Source organism: Cheilinus undulatus, linkage group 20 (assembly GCF_018320785.1).
Source record: "Cheilinus undulatus linkage group 20, ASM1832078v1, whole genome shotgun sequence".
NCBI classification, from domain to species: Eukaryota; Metazoa; Chordata; class Actinopteri; order Labriformes; family Labridae; genus Cheilinus; species Cheilinus undulatus.
The window spans coordinates 18,764,395-18,775,839 of NC_054884.1; the positions used below are offsets into that span (position 1 = coordinate 18,764,395).

Consider the following 11,445-nt stretch of genomic DNA (forward strand, 5'->3'; position numbering starts at 1 on the left):
ATTTTAGAATAGCTAATGATATAGGTGGATGTACTTAAAGCTCCTGTGAGGAATTTTTCAACCTCTGTTTGCTTTTGCTTCTTTAGGCGATAAAGAGGCATCAGTATAAATTACCTCTGGTTTAATTTTGACTGGCCTGCACCGGGTTCTACGAATAAAAACTGAAAAAGGATCAAGAAACTTGATTGTATTGTACTTCTTAGTTTTAAACTGGGTGATGTTGCTGTGTTATTTAAGTAAACAAACATTTTGACAAGAAGAATTGGTTGGCATGTTTTTTTTCATGACTAAACTGAGACAACATTCATGGCAAACATATTGACAATAATGATATATGATATGATTGTCAACCATTAATGGAAAACTGTGATTTAGGCTGTTTTTTCTTTGGTAAATTGAATCACTAAACATATCTCAGCACTTTTACTGGATTAGTTTTACTAACTTGAATAAAACTAACAGTGAGATAGATTAAAGTGGCTTGCTCATCCTTAAATTTTCTGTTTGCAGCCGTCAGGGAAAATGTTTGGACACTCCTGTCTCAGAAGAAGAACTATAGCCATCAAAATCACTTAAAACTGTTAGATAAAACGTTGTAGCAGTTACTAATCTCTTGCATGAATAATTTCCCTCGCACTCAGTCTGTGCCAAGCCCCCCTTCCCTCCCTTATCGTCTATCCCTCCATCTCTGTAACTAATCTCTTACTGTGCTTGACTTTAGCCCGAGCAGCAGCTCATGCACCTCCACAAACTCAGCTCTGCTCTGTCAAAATGCCAGACTCTAATGAAGCTGTGCCAGCGCCGTGCCAGGTTATCAAGGAGGATGTCGACAAGTGGTGAGCTCTGACAGGAATGATGTATAATTATTGATGCTAAAAATGGGATTAAGACAAAACAAAATGTGCATTTAATTCATAAATGAATCATTACGAGCTCTTTAGTGCCTGCAAAAAGTGTCATGTTGTAACTTTTTGCCCTCAAGGCAGATTGAGAAATTCACTTCCCATCATCTTGAGTTAAATGCATGCTCTCAGTAGGCTATATCCATTCTAACTTCTTATTGCCTGTGGGATGAACATTTAGTCCATATGGAGCTAGACAAATTGTTCACAGAGTTGTGACATTTACATTGGGCTCTTACAGTAATGTAAACATCTCGAGGTGCAGAAATAGATCCAAGGTTTAAAATAGGCGCCCACATGTATGACCTATTGCTGCAAGAGAGGAGCAGCACATTCCTGCCCGCTGGTTCGTGTTACTTGCAGATATTCAGTGCGTGTCCACGTGCAGCGGTGATTAGTAGTGGAGCTGCTGTGCAGATTACACACTCTTCTTCACCAAATGCAGATAAAAGCAGCTGTGGGGCTTTGAGTTGAAATGCTTTATTATCAGAAGATACTGTCATAATCCCAGTGATGCACATGTAGACTGAGCTATAAAGATATTCTGTCTGTCCTGTGCATATTTCAGATGTCTAATTTATCTATTTAGCCTTATTTACAAGGCCACCCATATGGGGGATAAAAGGGGAGAGCTTTCTGAGCTCAGCCAAACTAAGGGCCGATGGAGGTCAGCAAATTAGGGTCCACTGTAAAGTTAAGCTGTGATAACCATAACTTTAACCTGAATAATGACCACTCTTATAAGCAACAAAAAGTGAATTCTATTTTTTTGTGTGGTCATAAAAATACATCCTTTTCCAAAATGCAAACCCCTTTTCTAAAAGAAAAAATGCATTTTTCTTAGGGATGTTAACAATGTGGATGGCCACACTCAACTAAATGATTAGGAAAGAAATGCCAGACTTCATAGCTAAGCCATGATTTGCATAAATGTCAGGATGCATAAAGAAGAGGAACTGGGCAAGCTTTTTAAAAGAGAAAAGAATAATTGTGAAAAGAGACCAAAAATTGGGTTAAACTGGTAAAAAAAATTGTATAAAAGGGTTAAAAGTGACACAAATGGACAGGGAGTTGCAAAATACAAATACAGGCAAAAAGTGGTAAAAAATATTTCCAAAAGGGACAAAAATGGGATAAAAGTAGCAAATAAAGTTCCAAAAATGAAAAATGGTGCCAGACAGAATTAGCCCTTTTCACCTTTCACTGCAAACATTTATTACCACAAAAACTGACTGTTGAAAGAAAGCACCTGAACATGCACAGAAAAAAATAGCAGAGAGATATCACACTTTGTCCTTAGGGGGGCACTAAAATGAACACAAACCAAGAGTTCCTCACAGGGGCTTTAAATCTGCTTTTTTTTTTTCAGTGTAAAAGACAAAGGAGCAGAGAGCTGTAAAGATCTGATGGATGCCTTCCAGGCCTGTATCAAAACTCTGTCAGAGGGATCATAACAAACAACATCCTCATAAATGTAAGTAAACAAAAAACAATCATGCATATTTTATTGAAGACAAAGTCTAGAACTACCACCTGGTGGTTATATGTCTCCATAAGGTGTATAAATACCAGACAGTGTAAGTATAGTTAGAAGGGCTGAACAAAGGATGAACATAAACCCAGTCATCTTGACTCTGGATAATTCTAATCTTCTCAGTTCATCTTTGAGTCAGAGTGGGCATTTGTGCAAAGTTTCTCAAAGCATGCTGTGATAGATAACTGAAGAATGCTACCAGAAATGTGAACTGATTTCTAAAGTTTATCAAGAAAATAGACAGGATTGGTGAACTGAAACAGCGAAAATTTATTTTTTCATTTTCCAGAAAAATTACTATATTTAAAAAAAAAATGAGATTACAAAACTAGTTTTCTTGTGATAAAGAGGGAATTTTGATTCACTTCTTTTCAATTCTAACTTTATAACACACTTAGTAACACAAAAAGATACAGTAGCACCCTTTTTCTCTTTTTACAAAAATACCATAAACATTCATAATTTAAGTACAGTATATTAAAAACTTTTTCAATAAATAAAGACTTCAAAAAGGCCTGATTCAAATAAGTTAAATCATTTAATGTACAAGCTTGAAGAGTATTTACAGCTGTAGTTACAAACATTTCACCTAAGCTACCTGTAGCCTCTGTGTGCTTGCTCTCTTAGAGTTGGTCCATAAGTGTACTGTAAACAGAAGCAGACTGCAAACTAAACGTTAAACTGAGGTCACTTCAAAGCATGTGTACACAAATTAAATCTGCAATCAAGAATATTTCCTTGCACATTCATCATTGCCTGTAGATATCAAGATATTAGACCCCATTACAGACATCAAGACTACTATTGAGAGTTTAAAACCAGGACATTTTTGTGATGGTTCAACTCAGCACTTTTACCAGCATTATATATATATATATATATATATATATATATATATATATATATATATATATATAAACAGGACAATAAGGGATCATATAGACAGTATCTACCGGACACCAGCACTAAAAACAACCAGGTCATCTGAATATATTAAATGTTTAAATGTTTCACTCATCTGTCACAAGTTTTAGTTGTTTTATCTAATTGTAATAATGGAAAAAACAGCATTTTTGGCTCCATAATATGGCAGAGAATAAGTTAGCATCTCTGGAAACAAATGTAAATGAGTCACAATCAAGATGAAAACGAAGTGAAACAGAATGTTTGGATGCTACTTTTTTCCATAGGGCTTCTATAGGATAAACTTTGATGCCTTCATTCGTCTTTGACGATATTATTCACATTTTTCTATTATTCTGCTGTCTAATAAATTTCCCATGTTTTCTCTTTTATGAATTGCAGATTTGCCTTAACAGAGTCCTCCAATATCCCAGCATTCCCTTCCTCTCTGTTTCCCTGGACTGAACCATCTGAAAGAATAAAGAGGGGGGTGATCACGCTGATATTCTGAGACTGTACACCTCTTTGTGTCAGAACCTATTTCTTACATTACAGACTATAACTGGTTATCAATGAACTGTAGCCTAATGCTTTATTGCAGAAAATACAATACATTTGGTTACAATGGCATACAATGGTTTTCTTTCCTTATCACGTCAGAATTTTCTTTTTGTGTTGTCATATTCTAACATAATGGCTGGTGGTGTTGAAAATGATCATTTCAGTTCTGCATCATGCAGAGGTAGCTCCTAATTGATGCAGTTGGAGCTGCTTGTATATTTTCTCCCTGCAGCTAGATCTAACGTGAATACTCAGAAATAACCCGTGTCCCCTCCAAACAGGGCTGCTCTTAGCGCATTTCAATAGTAGTCTATTTTGAATGCGCGCAGTTTTTGGTCTTCGCGGTAGCACTGGACACACGTGACGCTACTTAACCAATCAACTCTCGTGTTATGACTTCGCTCACGCGTCAACCCAGAAATAGTTAGAACATTTTTTTTTTGCTCCTCTCTTTCTTGGGTTCAATATTGACTTCCTAAGTCCTTTCCCGTCCACTTCCCTAACACCGGTGGAAATGTCACAGAGTCAAGGAAAGGTGGGAGGAAAAGTGTAGGAAAAGAGAACCGTGGTGATAAGGGAATCTAGTGCACGTCCCTCAGGCGGATGTTACGGATATGACATGTATTTACCTTATAAAAACTACAATTTAATGTTGATGGACTACAAAAACGCATCTATCGCTTGACGCGTACACAGTGTTAGTGAAGCTGGTGAAACGTGAAAACCTTGGAGATAAACATAAGCTCATCAAGGCTTTTGTAGCCTAGTATCTCTCCAGGATAAGGAACTGTGACTGTGAACACAACAGCTGAAAGGTTTAATTGCTTTTAATTTGAACTTACTTCATAGTCAATAAATCAATAATATTTAAGTCCTTATATTTTGTGACAGTATTGATTAGATCGTTTGTTTTATTCTCTACTTAATTCTATTTTAAATTCCGTCTTGTTTCTAAGCTGTTAGCCTAATTGTTTCGGTTTACTCTGGCTCTGTCTTTCTTTCAGCTTGTTGCCTTATGTCCTTTTTTGTACTTGCATCCAGTCATTTGGACATGTTTCTGTACTAGCATCCTAACTTTGTATACAAACTAAGTTTGTGCCAGTAAACCAGACCTTTTTGCTGTGAGAGTGGAGACTGGAGGCTGTGGTTGGATGAGGCCAGTGCTGTAGGGACTATAATCTAAAGCTATACATGGGTAACATATCTATGTAGCTTCCACAGGTGTTATGTGATCTTAGCTATAGCTACATTAGCCACTTAGCTCCATTATCTATAGCTAAATTAGCTTTAGCAATGTGAGCTCAAGCATTGCATAGCTTAAGCTAACTTAGCTACGTAGATGATGTAGACTTGTTGCTTATGTAGCTGCTTTGTGAGCTTAGCTTTAGCTACATAAGCTACTTAGCTGCGTTAACTATAGCTTAATTAGCTTTAGCAATGTGAGCTTTAGCATACATCGCTTAAACTAACTTAGCTACATAGATGATGTCAACTCGTTGCTTACGAAGCTTATGTAGATGCTTTGTGAGCTTAGCTTTAGCTACATAAACTATGTTGCTCTAATATCTATGTATCTTACACACTTAATGGAACTAAGTCAGCTACATTCGCTGCGTTAGAACATTTTGATAGAGGATGGGCTTTTTTCTGTGAGCAGACTGTTTACTTGGCTTTATTAAATGTTTGTAATTAGGTTTCAAGGGTCAGTCTTTTAGCTTTAAACATTTGAAATTCTAAGTGTTACATTAACCCTTACCCTAACCCTAAACAAAAGTTTAATCCAATTTTATTTTGAAGATTTAGCATGTATGTTGTCTCAGATGAACGGTCTGTGAGAGTGGCCATCAGAGATTTACAGCCACACTGTCTTGGGCCCCTTGGACTACAGTTCCCCCCCGCAGTATGCTTTACAGCCCTGACGGTGCCCCATTTTATCTCTGTTTAATCCTCACATTAGTACCTGTTCTCAGCATTTTAATTCCACTTTTCTGCTCTGATCTGCACTGAGGAGACTGGAATGGACATGAGAAGGAAGTTTCAGTAGCACTACATGGAAAAAGGTGTTCAGAATAACCTCCTTATAAGCTCCTGGTGCTGCCAGAGACAAAAATCACATGAAGGAAAAATTGCATTCTAATTATAAGAGAAACTGAAGGTATACGGTATCGCTGCAGGTTTATGATAAGAGGCAAACTTCATTCTGTCCCCAAAACCTCAAAGCTGCAGATAGAGAAGTTTTGTCCTACTTTTCCTCCCCTAATGACTCATTTGTTGCCTCTCTTCTTTGTGTCAAGTGTTTGGGGAACCAAACAAATCCTTATTTTGAATGTTTTCAACTTTTTTGTTGTCCTTCACCAGGAGAGATAGACTGTATTGATTATCTGCTGCAGGTTGTATCATTCTGATTAATGCCTACTTATGTGAAAGGACCACGTCTGTCCTATTGGATCGAACCAGAAAACAGTGGGATGAGTATCACTCCCGTTCTATTTCTGCTCCGTGTTTGGAGACAAATCCTTCTGGCTGCGTGCAAATCAGCCAACTAGGCGCAGATGAAGATGGGCTTTGGGGAATTATCCGCCCACACACAACATTTCAAATTGAGATTTTAGAGATTTTTTAAGGCACTTTACAGATGATACATTCAAATGTCCTACTTTAAAAATAAAACGATCATCCCTGCAGTTAAATCATCAGCCAGCACTTTTCTTTCCAGTTTCCTCTCCAGATGAGGAGGTGTGATAGGTCACCCAGGAGGTGTGCCCATCAAATTAAAAAAAAAATTGTAGTGTGAGGCTCTGTGTCTGTGCTGCTGTTGAGGGATTATGCTATAAACTTTTCCAAAAGTGTCTTATTAACAACAAAAAGTCTGTGACGTGTTGCTTCCTGGGCTATCATTTTGTGGTAGTGAAAGAATTGTATAGAACAGCACACGTTCCTGCTCTTCCTGTGCCTACAAAGACAGTATTCTGTTGCTAAGCAACAAAATACCATTGATTAAGTCAATTATAGCGTAGAAGAGGAGCTGGGGTGGAGGATGGTTGCCAAAAGCAGTTTGCAGAGGGAGCAGCAAAGCACAATCAGGCTAGCGTAGTTTAAATATAGCAGCATGAGTGTAACTAGCCAATGGCGTGCTAGAGCAAATCAGCTGGCTGCAAGCTAAAGAGGGCTTGTGTGAGATTAACTGATCTCTTTTATATTGTGGCACTTGACTCTGTAGCTTGCCTGAACTATCACTACATGCTCGATTAATGGAGCAATATTGATATACACAGCAATTCAAAGCAATTTACAGCCAGAAACAAGGTATTTAAAACATTAAGAGCATCAAAAGGCATGAACATTAGTTAAAATAACTACTTACAATTAATTAAATACTAAATTTGATAATGGCCACTTGCAAGGTAGAGCATTAGTTTAATTAGGAGAGGCTTCAACACATATGAAAAATGATTTATTTTACACATTTTGATGAAAGAGAAATATGCAATATCTTTGGCGGTTAGACACCATCAGGATGACTTCATGCACTTAAAGGTGTAGTGATGCTGACAGCAGGAATAGGATACCCCAGGGGGTCTAGACACTGATGGTGGTGTTGATGATGTATGCAGGATCAGATGAGGAGTAGGTTTATTTAGAAGCTGGACCGAGACACTTATGGGGCAGCTTGGAGGAGGAGACAGGGGTATGCAGGACAAGATGAGCAGAAGACCTATGAGGATCTGGACTAGATGCTGTTGAACTGAATGGAGGTGGCTGGGGTGGAGGAAGGTTGCGGTGTCCACACTGAAACAGCAGGGGATTTGAAATATAAAACAGATTTGAAATATGACAGGTGAATAACAACTGGTCAAACAATGTTGTGGCTGAAATGCAGGAAGAGAGAAAGAACAGAGGAAGGGAGAGGTAAGAGCAGATGGTGACAAATGAATGAGTATGAAATAGTCTTCCTGCTTAAACTTCCGCTGAACTCCATATCTATTAAAAAATAGATATTTAATTAAAATACTTACTAAGAAGAAGCTAAGATGAGTTTGAATTTGTGAGAATGCATCAGTAAATAAACTGTTATCTGTTTCAAAAGAGCTTACAGATGTAGAAAGCCTCAGGCTCTCTGGTAGTTTGTTCCACAGATAATGAGCGCAGAAACAACAAGCTGCTAGGATTTTTTAAATCTCTTCTTAGGCTCACAGGAGGCCAGTGTAAAGATCTGAAGACTGGTGTTGTATGTTCGACTTTGTTGGTGTTGGAGAGGACTAACTCTGGCTGCAGTGTTCTGGGTGAGCTGCAGCTGTCTGAAGGATTTTTTTAGTCAGACCTATGAAAACACCATTACAATAATCTAGCATGCTAAAAAAAACATGAACAAGTTGTGATCTTTGGACAAAAATTATTTGATCCTTACTACAATTTCAAGATGGCTTATTTTGTAACTGTCTTTCTGCAGCAGCATGATTAGCAATAGGATACAGTAGAATAAGATATGATACATTACAAGGTTGCATGGTGGAGCAGTGGTTTGTGCTGTCAACTCACAGCAAGACGGTTTCTGGTTTGAAGCTCCATCTTAAAGGGTTTGTCTGTGTGGAGATTGCATGTTCTCTTCTGCCTGGCTCTCTCCAGGTACTCCAGCTTCCCCCCACAGTCTAGCATGCCAGTTAGGCTAATTGGTGACTCTACTGACTGTAGATGTGAGTAGGAGAGTGACTAGTTGGTTGTCTCTGCATGTCAGCCCTGTGATTGGCAGCCAGTCCAGGGTGCACCCCACTTTGTCCCCAGTGGCAGTTGTGATCAGCTCCAGCCACCCTGACACCCCCAATAAAATAAGAAGTGTAGATAATGAGCGGATGATGCAATACAACTACAACTATGATCTGATTACAATCCAAAAAGATACAATACAATGTGATGATATGTAAGATATTATTGTTTATGAGAGGAAACGCGCCAAGTACCAGGAACTGGTGGAGGAGTGCAGGGGCAGGGGCTGGAGGATGTTAAACGAGCTCATAGAAGTTGGCTGCAGAGGCTTTGCGGAACGGTCTCTCTGCAAAGTCCTCGGCTGACTGGGCGTCACAGGGGCGGCCAAGAAGAGGGCCATCAAATCCACTACAGAAGCTGCAGAGAGAGCCACGAGGTGGCTGTGGGTTAATAGGGCTGATCTGTGGGTTGCCATTGGGACGCAAGTTAGGGTCTGATCACCCCCGGCTGGGTCGCCTGGGCGAGGGTGTCTGTTGCAAGACCCGAAACACCCCTTGACCCCAGGATACAACACTGATGATGTGTCCCAATGGATCCAGGAGGTGTTTCATAAAGAGTTGTACACAGGGAGATACAGCTTAATATGATATGATACAACACAAAACAATAAGTTGGTGGTTCCCAACCGTTATCCTTTAAGCCCCCATTTCTTAAGAAAAGTGGAGGACCCCAGGAACCCACACACATAAGTGATATATTTTTGTTAAAAATTAACTTGATTTTATATACTGTTTTCATTGTTAAAACACACATAGAGTGGGCCTATAGGCATTACTTTCCACCAAAGACCTTCGTATAAGCTTTTAATTCAGCGAGTTATTAGAATTTTCCAATCCAGTATAGTCAGCCTCTGAGCAGATAAAGCCCGGATCCCTCCAAAGATCTTTGGTGGACCCCAGGTGGGGAACCAGTGATACACTACCCATGATAATAATAATATCATGATACAGGTTTTAGCAGTAATTAATACATTTCTAGAAATACATAATACATCTCAATAACTGATTAACACAAGAATATAAAATACCCCTAAAAAGTCAAACCATAATGTTGAGTCGCTGCAGTTTAGTGCCAGGTTGGCTTCTTGTTTTGCTTCATCCTTACACTTATTTTACTGATGTCCTGTTTTCTTCTTTTTGAATACTGCTGTGAACTCGGGCCAATTCCCTGCTGTTTACATTACTCTCATTCATGTCACCATGAGCAATCATGGGGAGGGTTGTAGTCTAGTAGGGAGATTTATATCACATGAGCCAGATGATGGTTATAAATTGTTTTGTTGTATCAAAATTTGTTCTGCCCCTTTGTAAATACATGGCATGGTGTAAAGCAGGGGTGCCCAGACTTTGCCAAGAACTCCTCCACATGGCATTAGCCTAGGCTCCAAATTGAAAAAAAAAATGTTTAGTTTCTTGCAAAAACATTAAGATGGCTGATACCAGAAGATCTAATCTACAACTTTCTGACAATTCCTTATTCTAATTTTAATATTTTTAATATTAAAAATATTTAATATTCATTTTGTTAAATGAATTCCTTTGCAAACAGCTTTTTATCATGTATGTCTTACTGATGGTTAAGACAGACTTTGTTATTTACTCGTTACATTTAAAGACCCTGTAAAGTGAAATCCAAAGTTTTTGTCTTAACACACTAAATATGTTGGAATATGGTCACTGTAAATGTGTGAAAACACTGAGATCTACATGTGACTGATCATTGGATAGAGACCTTTAGAAAGTTTTTCACCTCTTCCTGGTTTGGTTTAATTTGGATGGAACGACCCCACCCCTCTAACACTACAATGTAACATCACATAGCAGTTCATCTCAGTACAGTCTGTTGTTAGCTGATGTCACTGCCTTAATTGAAAGTGAACAGTCAGTTAAATGCTGTTTTTTGTTCATTGTGAGGTAAATTTGTCAAATCTATCAGCCACAGTGGTCTATGGGTCACTTTAAGTATAATAACTGAGATTTGAGCCAGAAAACAGACTTTGTCTCTTCTTCTAAGGTCAACAAAAGGTCAAGGGACTTAGATATCTTTTTTGTGACTGAAATTTGACCTGGGGGTTCATAACACAGTCACCTATTATACAACAAACCTAAATATGGATCATTTTTCACTTTACAGGGTCTTTAATATATGGTTTGTTGTGTGTTATAATTTATACTGAAAGACTGGCATAAAAAAAGGAAAGTCTGATGAAGAGCTACTCTGCTGGAAACGTCACGTTGGTGCAATAAATAATTATATTTTTGGAGCCCTGCAGTGTACAAGACGTCTTTCTGTTCTCTGTTAGTCTCCTTTTCAGCTCAGCGCCTGCCCACCTAGGTTTGGATGTGCGTGTAGACTTTTTTCTTACTATAAAAAAATGAAACCCATATTTCAAAAGGCATTGATTATAAAATCTATTTTTTTTTTTATACAAAGAATCTTATTAGTGTTTTTCTTTGTTAAAATTTTTGTTCCATTCACGTATCCTCAAAGTCCTCCCAGTGCCTCCTGGACATCCCCTTGGGCATTGGTTCAGGTTTTTTTGTTTGGCTTTAAAAGATAAAAACAATTTTAAAAATGATGTATCAATTTTTTTCATATTGGTCCTGGGGGGCCTCAGCTCTTCATACATATGAGTAGTGGGGGCGCAGTGGAAAAAAAAGTTGGGCACCACTGCTCCAGGGGTCAGGACTCCACTTTGAACAACACAGCTGTAAAGGATGGTTTAAAGGTACTTTTATTAAATGAAAAAACTAAACTATATCAATATCTCCTGTATATTGT

General features: G+C 38.3%; 1 long non-coding RNA gene across 1 annotated transcript; it reads left to right on the forward strand.

Annotated features, from left to right (window-relative positions):
• Nucleotides 1–716: 716 nt before the first annotated feature.
• On the forward strand, nt 717–3,823 carry LOC121527943. The gene is made up of 3 exons (XR_005993455.1): nt 717–836; nt 2,272–2,376; nt 3,742–3,823. It is a non-coding gene; the product is annotated as an uncharacterized LOC121527943 (long non-coding RNA).
• Nucleotides 3,824–11,445: the final 7,622 nt, after the last annotated feature.